This window comes from Choloepus didactylus, chromosome 4, assembly GCF_015220235.1.
Source record: "Choloepus didactylus isolate mChoDid1 chromosome 4, mChoDid1.pri, whole genome shotgun sequence".
Taxonomy (NCBI): Eukaryota; Metazoa; Chordata; class Mammalia; order Pilosa; family Megalonychidae; genus Choloepus; species Choloepus didactylus.
The window spans coordinates 110,071,496-110,084,619 of record NC_051310.1 but is presented as its reverse complement, the minus strand read 5'-3'; the positions used below and the strand labels follow the sequence as shown (position 1 = coordinate 110,084,619).

The following is a 13,124-nucleotide window of genomic DNA, read 5'->3' as shown; positions in this document are numbered from 1 at the left end:
ACAGAATGCACATAGTCCCTGTTCTCAGACAAGCACGGATGTTGGCAACCCTTTGTCCACTCCATCCTCTGGCCCTATAAGCCAGGCCAAAAGAGAGGGGGAAGGGGAAGGGGGGAGGAGGGAGAGGGAGAGGGAGAGAGAATGAAAAAGCTTCAAATATTAGCTAATACCTTATGCAAGCACTCAGGAAACCTTCTCCCTTTCCTTTTGAGTCCTTTCTTAGGTACCTGATGGATTTGAAAACTAAATTAAATTGTAGCCAACCTTGTTCAAGATAAGACTGAAGGTAATCTATAAATTTAAATGCAATACCAAAAAATGAAGTGAGTTGTAAAACAAATGAGTGCAGAAATCACCACCAAGGGAAAATCAGGGTAAAGGTGAGAAGTCAAAACAAGTATTGAGATAAACGCAAACTGGGAGGTCCTGTACAATTGCTAGAGATAGGCCAAATAATCTGCCTCTGAGCTTCTTAGCAGCCAATGCAAAGAGGGTAAACCTGGTGAGTTGGAGGATTCCTTAGTGTTCATAAGATAAAGACTTATCAGCTAAGTGGAGAAGCCCAGCTGCTATCGGAATTGTGCATCCTCGTAAAGCAGATTCCTATGATGCAAATGCATCAATAATCACAGCTTTGGTAACCATAAATAAAGTAAAAAAAGCCTCAGCACTGCTTCCTTTATTTTAAAAAACACAGAAACTACAGAGACCATCACAAACATCCACAGCCCCACCACCAAGAATGACAGTTGTTAATATTTGGTCAGAATTGCTTTAATAAGTAAAAGAAAACACCTCCAAGTCCTGCGTGATCCCTGTTTTTCCTCTCACTTTCTTCTCCTCAAAGGCAGCTTCCATGATGAATTTGGTATTTATCCTTTCAGTCAATTTTAAAGTTATTTTACAGAAAGACATGTTCCATAAATAGTATTTTAAAATCTACATAAGCAGTATCCTACTGAACATTTCATTCAGTTACTTGCTGTTCTAGTTTAGCAGTATGTTTTTTATATCACTCCCTGTTGATACATAGATTCAGTTCTCGTAACTTCCGTACATTATTTCATAGATTAAGAATACCACATTTTATTCAACCATTCCCCTATTGATGGACATTTAAGCTTTCCAATTAAAAGCAAATCTGCAAAGAACATATTTGCAGTGCTATACTGGTAAATGTTTAACCACCAAGTCTTTAGGAAAAAAAAAAGAAGAAAAGCCCTGGGTTGTGGTGTTTACTAATTTCTGTGGTGTAAATATTCCTGCACTGACTGATTTCAAGCTAGCAACATGATGTCAGTGAATGCAGAATTGGGAACAGCTGAGAACTGCCAGCTCTTGCCAGCTGGTTCAAGCGGGGCCCCAGCTCCCCACTGCAGGGAGGGAGATCTGCCTGCACGCAGAGGCGAGTGGTTCTCCAGGGACAGATTCAAAGGGAAACTGCTGAGTTACAAGCTATAAGCATTTTCAAATTTCCCACTTATGCCAAATTTCCCTCCAAAGTGGCTTTGCCTGTTTACACTCCCTCCAGCAGTATATGAGAGTGCTTGTCCGTCAGGACAGATGCCTAAAGAGATGTCAACTCACTCCAACACCAGCCAAAGCATGATTCACACAGGCTCTGATGAAAAGAAGTTTTACTCAGGTAGAGACAGAGCAAGGTCAGCTTCACCAGCGGGTGTTGTTTCCCCAAAGACTGCGAGTCTCCATCGGTGGCAGTGGGGAGATGTCCCTGTGTCTGGGTGCTGCTGCAGTGGGGGAACCTGCTCCCTCCCTGCCGGGGAGGAGATACCACTGGGCTGTGAGCTGGGGGTAGTTAAAATGTGGCCGTGTCCAGGAATACTCACATATGCTCAGGACAATAGCAGGGGAAGGTACCCGCAGCCCCCTCCTCTCCCGGGGACTGTGCTCTATCCCTCCAGGCTGGCACACCTGGTCCTGAGTGCAGGCTGTATTTGTGGGTCCTGGGGAGAGGAGGCAGGCTGGGCTAGGACTGCGCCCACCACGTATTCATGTCTTGCATCTTCACCAATGCTCGCTACACTCAGACCCTCCCGGTTTTGCCGATGAGTGAGAAATGACTTAACTATTGAGGTTGAACAATGTTTCACGTGTTTACTGGTGACTTAGGTTTCCTCTTCTGTAAACTCTTAGCCCATTTATGTCTTGCGTTATTTATCTTTTTCTTATTGATTGATAGGAGTTTTCCAGATATCGTATCCTAATTATTTATCACATGGATAGCAAATATCTTTAGTCCAATTTCTTAGTCTTTTCTTTCATGGTTTATGCTTTTTGTCATTTGTTTCAGAAATCCTTCTCCTCCTCCCTAAATCATAAAGATACTCTCTTTCTTGTTTCCTTTTTACAAGTAACTTTTTTCTTATTACATGGGCAATATATGTTCTTGGCAAAAAAAAAAAAAAAAATTAATACATATAATCAAGGGGAAAAAAAACCCACTTAAAATCCTACTACCCAGAAATAACCTAGTTAGTATGTTGACATATTACCTTCTAGTCTTTGTTTATATAGAGCTGTTTACACTGTCCCTCAAAGTGGGCCAGTGGTGCTCCGCCGCTAGAGGGCACATTGCCCTGCAGTGTGCAGCCCTCTGAGAGTTAAGAAGTTTTTTAAATCTTTCAATCTCTCTTCCTAGCATTTTAGATCTGGGCCCTCCTTGCTTGTTTTTTTTTCAGTCTGTTCTGTGGTTGGTGGGTTTTAATTTGTCTGCTCTTGTAGCACCAACATCTCCTGCAGTCTTGGGCAAGGACTTCCAGCTCCTTCCCTCCTCCTCATACGTGTGTCTTTCGCTAGCCCCTGGCTGAACCAGCTCAGGCCCTCCTCAGGCAGAGCGAAGGGACACACAGGGAGATGGAATGGGAAAATCCCTGAGCTGGTAACTAGGGCCTTTCTAGCCCTAGCTCCTCCTTGAACTTGCTGGTGGTCATGGGCAAGTCACTTAGCTTCTCTGCACTGTGGCAGGCTCCTTGCTTCCAGCTGTTGTCGGGTGCAGGCTACATTCACCAGGTTTTCCATTCCTGGGGGAAGGTGGGGTCTGCCGAGAGGTGGATGGGAGAAGTGCCAGGCCTGAGGTGGGCTTGGACCTGGGAACCTGGGGGTTCTCTATGGAGAGACCCACTTGCCCGAGGTGGGTTTAAAGCTGCTTCTTTCTTACCAGCATGAAAATGCAGACTGGCTCCCATAAGCCCCAAAAAGTAACCTTAAAGAATGCCACAGAGATGTAATGCTCTTGCTTGCTAGTTGATTTAGGTCCTTTCCCCATTCTGTCACTTACCCTTGGACTCAGGGTCCCTTTCTGAAAACCTGGGGGGCCCAGTTAGTGATTATTAGGGGCTGTAAAGTCAGAAGGGCAGCACTGAATTTCAGCCCTACCCTTGACCAACTTAGGCTAATTTTTAACCTCCCTGAAGCTTGGTTTCCTAATCTGTAAAACTGGAATGCAAAGAGCACCTATCTCATATGATTACTGTGAAATTTTAATGGAATGATTCGGGCTCCAAGTACCTTGTAGCAATCACTGTTGCTGGGACGGCTGAGTGCTGGGATTCTGGGGTCACCTTGATGAGGACGACATCCTACCCAGAACGGCTGGCAGGTGGTGTGTCTCAGAGCCCACAGCCACTCTGTGAGAAGGATTTCTCCCTTTGGAGCCAGAGCACATCACAGACAGAAGGAGCTCTGGTGAGTCCGACCCCCTCATTTTCCACAGGGGAACGCTGAGATCAAAGAGGGTGCCCTGCTTTCCCACAGCCATGACAGAAACAGGGCTCAAACTCAGACCCCCTGCCTCCCAGACGGGGCCACCTTACTTTCTCCACACCTCCAGTCTCCCTTCCACCTGGGAAGAGTGTGGGGCTTTGGTGGGCAGAGCCTGCTCAAAGAGGTTGCAATGGCTGACTTCCTGCAAGCATGCTGAGCATGTGTCTGGGTGGAGAGGAAGTTCCTAACTCTGCAGGGAAAGTGGGTCCCAGGCTGCCTGCTCCTTGGGTGACCCTAACTGCGGCCCTGGCTCAGCCTTTCCCAACACTCATTTGCCAAAGTGGGAGAGGGATGCAGTAGGGAGAACCCCCAGCCCAACCCACCCAGGTACCTAACTCTCAGGGGGCTGGGGCTGGGGAGACACAGCAGATGGCCTCCCAAGCTTTCTCCCTGCAGGCCCAAGGCCTAGGATGGCACTACGGGAAGCTTATCTCATCTTTGAGGTCCTTGGCCCCAGTGTCCCCTCTTGGGTAGCAGATAGGGAGGTGTCACTCATGGCTGTTGTTCCTTCAGCAGCTCTCTGGGGGTGGAGGGAGCAGCGGAGAGCCTGGGCAGTCCTATCCCCAGCCCTGCCTCAAACGGCTCTCTATCGCACACCCCAGTGGATCAAACCTGAGATGCTGAGGTGGGCAGCGGGGCTGGAGTGGGTGAAGGAAGGGTGCAGGGACCCGGCAAGGAACATGGAAGCCTGGTGTCTGCTGCGGCTCTGCCCCCAAGGTTCTGGAATCAAAGAACATCAGGCCAGGGACCTTGGCAATCAGCTTGCCCAACCCTCCTCTCACATAAGGAAACTGAGGCCCATGGAGGGGAACTCACTTGCCCCAAACATTCAGCAAGTGAGAGGCAGAGCCAAGCCCTGAATCAGGTTTCCTGACTCCCAGGCAAACATTCTTCCTGCTTCACTTTAATAAAAATGGAAAAGGAAAAGCACCCAGGAAAGAGTTAGGCCAAAACACTCCCTTGTTTCCCTCTCCTCACCTAGGCCACCTCAGCCCTCCTGGCCTTAATTCACGATCCCTGACCACAACAAAAAGCACCCCTTTTTTTTCTGCTACCATTAGTATTTGGACTCTAAGGAAATCTTGTTCCTCCTAAATGCTAGAGTAACCTGGAAAGGGCACAGAGCTCCCAAGGGGCAGGAATGGCCGGGGAGAGATGGGAGAAGGGCCCTGTTGCTGGGCAACCATCTTCATCTGTTGCCCCGGTGACAGCCCCGTCAGAGGGAGGCTGTGTGCGGGGCTTGTGCCTATGAGTCTTTAGCACCAGCTGGTTGGAGCCACCCCTTCCCCACATCTGCCTCCTGCAGATATTTGGGGCCCCTGAAGCATGCTCAAAACTCTTTCTTACCTCATTTCCTGCCTTCTCCCCAATTCCTTATTATAGAATCTCATGCTTCAGCCACCCCAAATCATCAGCCTCCCTGATTACCACATCCTTGATCTTGCCTCAGGCCTTTGCTCAAGCATTTCCCCCAACCTAGTGATTTGCTGGGGTCATGCTTCCTGCTGTTGGCCTTTGGGTGACCAGGGAAGCCAGGGAGATGGCCGTTCATTCATTCAACAAACATCCAGTGACTCTGCTTTCACTTCAGGCACGGGCTGGACCTGGGGACATGGTGTTGCATAAAGCAGCCCAGTCCCTGCCTCTCGGCCTAGCAGGGCAGACAGGCAAGTAAACACACAGTCACGTACAGGTGGATGTGCTCCAGTAAAGAGATCTCAGGGAAATGTGGAAGCACAAGAAAGGCATCTCATTCATACTTTGGGGATGTTGGAAAGAATGCTGTAATAAATGCTCACACAATTGTGGAGGAGAAAAGAATTTATTCATGATCTTGCAAGAGTGGGCGCACCACCAAAGAAACGTGGCAGGCACAGGGAACAATAGAACACAATATTTATATCCTAAGGCTAACACGTAAGTTCCTCCCCTGTTTCTCCATTGGCTGAATACTCCAGAGGGCACAGCCTATCTGAGAGAGCTCAGATAGTCCGCCTTTGGGATTTTAAATTGTACAGCCTATCCAAGAGAGCTCATCTAGTTTAAATTTCCCGCTAAGAGTTCCCACCTTTGATTATAGCTAGTGCCAACTCTGGGCTTACATCAGGGGCCCTCTCCTTCCCTTTAATCATGGCGCTTGTTTGAGCCAGTCTTATCTAGTTTCCATTTTCCCTACTCCACCTTGCCTTTACATGAAAGCTACACTTAACCGTTTCTTACAGGAGAGAGAAAGGGAAGGCTTTTTGGAGGACATGATGACTAGCAGAGTTTGCTTTTCTTTTTCTTTTTCTTCTGATTACATGTCAGGCACTGAACCAGGCCTGTTGCATCCATTATCTCGAATCTGCAAAACTGGCTATGTGAGGAAGGCAGTGTTACCCCATTTTACGGATGAGGAAGTTGAGATGTGGAGAGGTAATTTACTTGCCCAAGGTCACCAGCTAGCAAGGTTCAAAGCAGGGATTTTAACTCAGGTTTACTGGGTTCCAAAGTCTATCTCCCCTGCTTGACATTGCCTATATCTTCTAGCAGTTTTGAAGAATAAGTAGGAGTGAGTCTAGCAAAGGAGCAGCAGAATCAACTTGGCAGAAGCCAGAAGCTATAGAGCTCCCACTCCCTTGTGCCCTGTAAGTGGTGCAATGAGGCTGGAGTTCTGATGGTTATAGTAGGGGTGGGGTGGCAAAACTGTCAGAGATGAGAATGGAGAAGAGTGCAGGGGCCAGATTCATGCAAGCCATGGGAAGGAGTTGGGACATAACCCTGAGAGCAATGGGGGATCAATTGGGAATCACAAGCAGGGAATGGTGGGACCACATTAGCATCCTAGAAAGGTCACTCTGGCTTCCAAATGGCGAAAGGACTGCAGGGGATGAGAGTGGATGTGGAGACACCAAGCTGGAGGCTGAGCAGTGATCCAGGGAGAGGATGAGCACACAGCCACAGGTCGGGGGGCACAGGTCGGTTCCCCCACTGTTGGGGAGAGGGGAGGGCTAGGGTGTCCTCTGCATCCTGTGTGACCCCAGCCTTGGGCTAGGAGCTGGGAATGGTCTAAGGGTAAACAGCTAGGAAACAGATGGAAAAAGACGCTCATCTTTATGAGGAATCAAAGAAATGCCAATTGAACTGCAAAACCTCCTCATAGCCAAGGATGGTAAATATTTATTTGGTGAGACACTGGAGAGAAAATTAGTAAAATGTGTCTGGAGAGCAACTTGTGGCTACGAAGTCTTAAAAATGCTCATTCCCTTTCACCTAGTAATTTCTCTTTTAGGAATCTGTTCTAAGGAAATAATGAGAAATGTGAAAGGAAAGATTCATGTTGAAGGGTGTGTGCTTGTGCTGTGGCACCACTCACAACAGTGGGACAATGGCTATGGGATTCATGACCCGTCACAGGGGGAAATACTATGAGGCCTTTAAAAAAGGTCTTTGCAAAAAACAAAATGAATGATGTGAGAAAATATTCCCAATACAAAATACCTGTATCACGCACAATTGTCTTAACGGTATATCCTCAATTCTGCCAAGAAAAGTGCAGAGAAAGAACTTAAAAGTAATATGCCAAAATGAAACCCTGGCTGGCTATAAATCTGTGGCTTGGGTGTTTTTGTTTTGTTTTGGGCCTCGCTATAATCTTCTGAATTTTCCACATTTTCTACAATAAGGAGATATTGTTGTAACTAGCAGAGGAAAGTTTAATAAACCAAAAAGTCTCTTTGGAAATCAGGAGCTGGTTCAATCTGTAAGTCTGGGGCTTTGCTGGAACAGATGAGACTGTAGTCCCCTCTCCGTGCACCTGAGGCCAGAGGGCAGGGAAGCGAGCCAGTGGGTGACAGTGAGCGTTGGCGAGATTATGACTCAAATATGAATCTGACACCAGTCACCCAGTGACCCCGAGGGAATGACTTGAACTCTCAAGCCTCATTCTCCTCATCGACAGACTAACAAGGCCTGAGGACCCCACTTGCATCACTTGGCTTGATCTCATCCACTCTAGGAAGAAGTGCTGTTCTCTCTTCATAGGGGAGGAAACTGAGGCTCGGAGAGGCTGAGCAACCTGGCAGGTAAGCTGCTCAGACTCACAAAACTAGGAAGAGACTTCAGGGAGATGTCCCAGTGTTTGGGGCTAGGGTCAGACAAGACCACGCTTCACAGCCAGGAAATGGCAGAACTGAGATGTGAACCCATCCATTTGAACCCTGACTCCAAAGCATGTATCATACCCCAGGGCCTGTCTCCACAGGAAGGGGTGGATTAGACTACAGTGGTGGTTTCCAAGTTTATCACCTGGAAAGCTTTTATAAATACATCTGCTGAGGCCCTGCCCCCAGGTCAATTAAACCAGAATCTTGGGGTGGGGATGGGGGTGGGAACCAGTATCAGCATTTTTTAAAAAGTCCTCACTGCCCTCCCCTCTACTTAGGACCTGACTCCCAGGGGTGTAGATCTCCCTGGCAATACAGGATATGACTCCTGGGGATGAATCTGGACCTGGCATTGTGGGATTGAGAACATCTTCTTGACTAAAAGGGGGAAGTGAAATGAAACGAAATAAAGCTTCAGTGGCTGAGAGATTTCAAATGGAGTAGAGAGGTCACTCTGGTGGACATTCTTATGCACTACATAGATAACCTTCTTTAGGTTTTAATATATTGGAATAAGAAGTAAATACCTGAGACTATCAAACTCCAACCCAGTAGCCTTGACTCTTGAAGATGATTGTATAACAATGTAGCTTACAAGGGGTGACAATGTGATTGTGAAAACCTTGTGGATTGCACTCCCTTTATCCAGTGTATGGATGGATGAGTAGAAAAATGGGGACAAAAACTAAATGAAAAATGGGTGGGATGGGGGGATGATTTGGGTGTTCTTTTTTATTTTTATTTCTTATTCTTATTCTGATTCTTCCTGGTGTAAGGAAAATGTTCAAAAATAGATTGAGGTGATGGATGCATAACTGTATGATGGGACTGTGAACAGTTGATTGTACACCATGGATGATTGTATGGTATGTGAATATATCTCAATAAAACTGAATTTAATTAAAAAAAAAATCCTCAGATGATTCTAATGGGCAAGCAGGGTGGAGAACCAGTGGGCTCGATTATCTCTCTAAGAGCCCTTCCAACTAGAACATTCCAAGATGCTGTCTTGCCCAAGGTCTCAGAGCTAATTGGAGGTTTGCATTAGAAAGTGAGCCCAGCCCTCCAGACTGTCAAGCAAGGCCCTGCCTGCCCTCTGCTCACCCTGGGGCTCAAAGCACAAGGAGTCACAGCCCCTGTGCTGTTTCTGGAGATGGGCGGCTGCTTGTTTCCCTCCTCTGGCTCTTCCCAGCCAGGCCCTCTGCCAGGCCCTCGTGGGCAGTTTCCCTTCCCCTTCTCCTGGCTGCTGGCCCCACCGCACACCCTCACACTGGCGGTCCCCATTCTGGTGTTCCCACGCTCCCACCCTGCTCCCCTTTCCTATACTGCCCTGCCCCAGGGCAGGCCGAGCTGTCACAGCTCCCTTCCTTGGTCTCAGGCCCTGCCTCTCCCTCACAGTCACTGAAGACATGGCCTCAAGAAGGCCCCTGTGCCATGGCTGTGTCCCGGGGGAGCTGTCTGTGGCTGGTCCATTTGGCTTGCAGGACAGATTTGGTGGTGAGTAGGTTTGGAGGCTGTGAGAGTTGAGCTGAGGCTACCCTCCCACTCAGCTGGCATCATAGTCTCACCCTTGGCTTGTCAGAAGACTAGCTGAGAGGCAGGAAAAATTCAGGTCCAGGGTTCAATCCCATAGGCATGATTTCCACGCTGCATGACTCCAAAGCTTCAGTTTCCTCGCCTATAAGAGAAAGGGGGGACTAAAATAAAACCTACATCCCAGGTGGATGGAGGCAGGCTCTGCCATTTGGCCAACACCAGCTAAGCCCTCAACAAACATTCATTCCTTTCCCCCATCTCTTCCCCTCCCCCCGGAGCTGGAGAGAATTCTAGTTTGCAAATGAGCAAACTGAGGGACCAACGGAATGAGCATCCTATGCAAGATGACGGAAAGCATTTATGACAAAGCCAAGGTCAGAATGCACCATTCATTTCTAATCCCCAAACCAGGGCTCACTCAGCTGCGGGGTCAGGGGCTAGACCAAAGGAAGGGGAGGCCAGGGCGCTGTAGCGAGACTCACTGTTCCAGGGGCAGTGGTGGCAGCTGGCAGCACTGGGACTCACCTCCTTACCCTGTGCCATGCTTGGGTCTGTGGGCAGGGTCTGTGCGTGCAAAATATTGGGAGAGGGGCCCAATCACTTGGCTGTGATGGCAGGAGATGTTTATTTTGCATCTTGATGAAATTTGGGTGGTGGTAAATTGGCACAGAAAAAGGCACTAGAATGACTTCGCTTCCCAGTTGGCTTGATCACATTCTGATAATTTTCCCAATTCTAGTAACTGCGGAGGGAGAGGCCTCCTCCTCTCTGATGCTTTTTTTATTACATGGCAGAGCCCAGACGGGGTCCTGGGAGCTGGGTTCCAGCACGAGGGTCTGTGCTGAGGGCCAGAGTTCACTAAAGACGGGTCAGGTCAACCTTGAGGCCCCCAGATCCCCACCTGGCCCCTCCTTCCGTGTGACTGAGAGACTGGGGGAGGATCTGGCCTTGTGAGACCTGGAATAGTTGAGGTTAGGGCAAAGGGGAGCCAGGTCAGAGAAGGAGAGAAGAGAAAGCCCACTGGCCCCTGCACCTCCCCCGGGGCTTGGTGCAGGGTGATGTGGAGTAAGGACGGGCCCAGAGAGATGGGAAGGGCTTCAGGGACTGTACCGGGTTGCTCGGGCTGTCATTATGCAAAGTTCCAGAAATGGATTGGCTTTTTTTGTTTGTTTTCAGGTCTCCATTTTCTTTTATTTTTTAAAAGTAATTTCTGTCCTTTACAATGTGTTGTCACACACACGTGTGTGTTTGCACTTACACACAACACAAATGACTTGAGATGGACAGAGAAACAAGAATAACCTACAGTTTTTGTTTTCTAAAAAATTCAAAATAGATTACATTTATGTGCTTTTCAGTCATTACACAATGTACAGACATGATCCATTTAGAGATTTATGTTTCCCAAATGGTTAAACAAGAGGATTTTCTATTGAAGAGTATATGTAAAAGTTTTTTAGAAGCCAAGTCCTGTTTCCTGTAAAAAACAGTCTCAGGCATACATTTTGTGTTTACATATAGTCCTTGAGAATGCTACAGTAGCAGTGCATAAGTTTATTCTGTAAAATGATCTGAAAGCTGATTTTCAAGAGACTTCTTCGTAATGCATTGTGCTCTCAGATGAAAATCCTAAGTCAAATAATAATAACAGTCAAAACTGCATATTTATGTCAGAGATCAGAAGAGGCTTTAAAGAAATGTAAATAGTTGTTCTTAGGGGACTCTTTTTGGTAAAGTTGTTCTAATAATAAATAAAAACTTAAAAAGTCTCAGAGACTGATACAAAATAGACACAGATATCAAGGATTTCCTATACTTGGCTTAGAGTTTAAAGGAGAAAATAATCTCCACATGAACAACACAGCATCTAGTGATCTCAATTTAAGCAAGTCATTATAGTCAGTCAGGCAAAGGGGATGGGGAGAAAAGATAAACCACCCCCCACCCCACCCCCATTAACAGAAAGCCAGGGTGAACCTATTAGCTAAACAAATGCCTTTCTCCCTTCAGAATTCTGAGAAGAAATAGAGAGGTCACCCTATTTCTAGTGGGTTTTAATTTTAAAAACCCCACGTGCTTGGCGTCTGGACAATAACCTATTTTGCAGTTTACCAGATGAGACCCTAGGGTAAGCATAATCCCTCAGTACCTTATGCTTTTCTGAACCTCCACACACAAACTGTAAAACGCTTCTTTTAGAAATACCACAGCAACTGTTGATGGTGCTAGAGGACAAGGTATAATTTACATAGTAACGTCGATGCTTACAGCCAAGAAATAAACGTAATTTTAATTTTTAGGCTGGTCAGTTTGCTCTTTTAAGCCTTTCACTTTGAAGGACACATGACCTTAACAATCAAAGTGAGCTAGGAAAAGATGACAAGATAACAAATGTTTTAACTAATGTCTTAGGTGCAATAGGTATAGACATAAAAAGAATTTCTTCAAATAATTTCATAGGTGTCACTCAGAAGCATCCTTGCTGTCTGTAACATAATGTGCTAGAGTACTTCAAATAAAATTATATTATAAATTTGCAATTATTTTAAATCATACTATAGTTTATAGCATGTTAATAGAGATAGAGATAAAGGCAGTCACATTCATGATAATTTGAAGATAAAATTACTTTAGAAGTCAATTGAAATCCTTGCTCATGTTCCAAATATAGCCATTGTGATAAGACCTAAAATACAAGCAGCCACTAAATTTTTGATTCACACTTTAGTGGAGGTAGAGAGGTACTTGTGATTCCACACCCCCACTGTAGGAAGCATTCGGGCTGCAATGCACACCAACCCCAGGAAGACAGTTAGCAAACTAGGCCCTGAGGAGACTGTTCTGTTTCCTGGTTGAAATGGCTGCTTAAAAAATAAACTTTCTTTTAAATTTTCCTTTATTCTTTTTTCCTCTTCTTCCTTTTGTTGTTCTTTTGTGGATGTAGAAGAGTAGCAACAACTTCTTTCCTTCCTAAAGCCTTCCTCTGGCTTTGCTCAGAAACTTGGAGACAGAATTTGTCTATTACAACATAGTGACAGGATCAAACATCTCGATGACAAATCACAAAATCCACACAATGCTGAGGCTTTACTGCACCTGTAGCATCAATGACAACATACTTGTTTGGAGCAGTACACAGAAGTTTGAACCTTAAGGCAAACTCATAGGGATTATACAGAGTCAACACTTGCTTATATGTTGACTGATCATCTGCATACAATATTAGCTCCATGGAAAACACAAAAACCTTAAGTTTTCCTTCCACTAACTCTGGTTGTCTTTTTTGTTGATGCATTGGCACTGATCTCCACTAACTGCAGCTTCTGTCTCTTCCAGACTTTTCTTAGATTCAGTTAAAAACTCCAAAGCATTTTTGCAATCTCAGGAACACTGGCTCCTTGGAAAGCAGCTGCAGCTGCTCCTCCAAATCCTTTGTCAGTGTCTCTCGGCTGCACTGCCTGCTGGGATACTGGAGGACTCCAGATTGGCCTTTAAGACCAAGCAAAATGTACTTAGCTGCTTGCTCCAGGAAATAGCTGCTCCTGGAAATGAGGATAGTGAGCTAACAAAGCAGGTTACAGTTCATCAAGACTCACTTCAAGATCCTCACAGCCCTGTGCCCACCAATCCAAAGCTCCAGAAACTTCCCCAATCCAAACA

At 46.3% G+C, this 13,124-nt stretch overlaps 1 pseudogene; it reads right to left on the bottom strand.

Annotated features, from left to right (window-relative positions):
• Positions 1-12,118: 12,118 nt before the first annotated feature.
• On the bottom strand, positions 12,119-12,759 carry LOC119533319 (annotated as a pseudogene).
• Between the last annotated feature and the right edge of the window lie 365 nt (positions 12,760-13,124).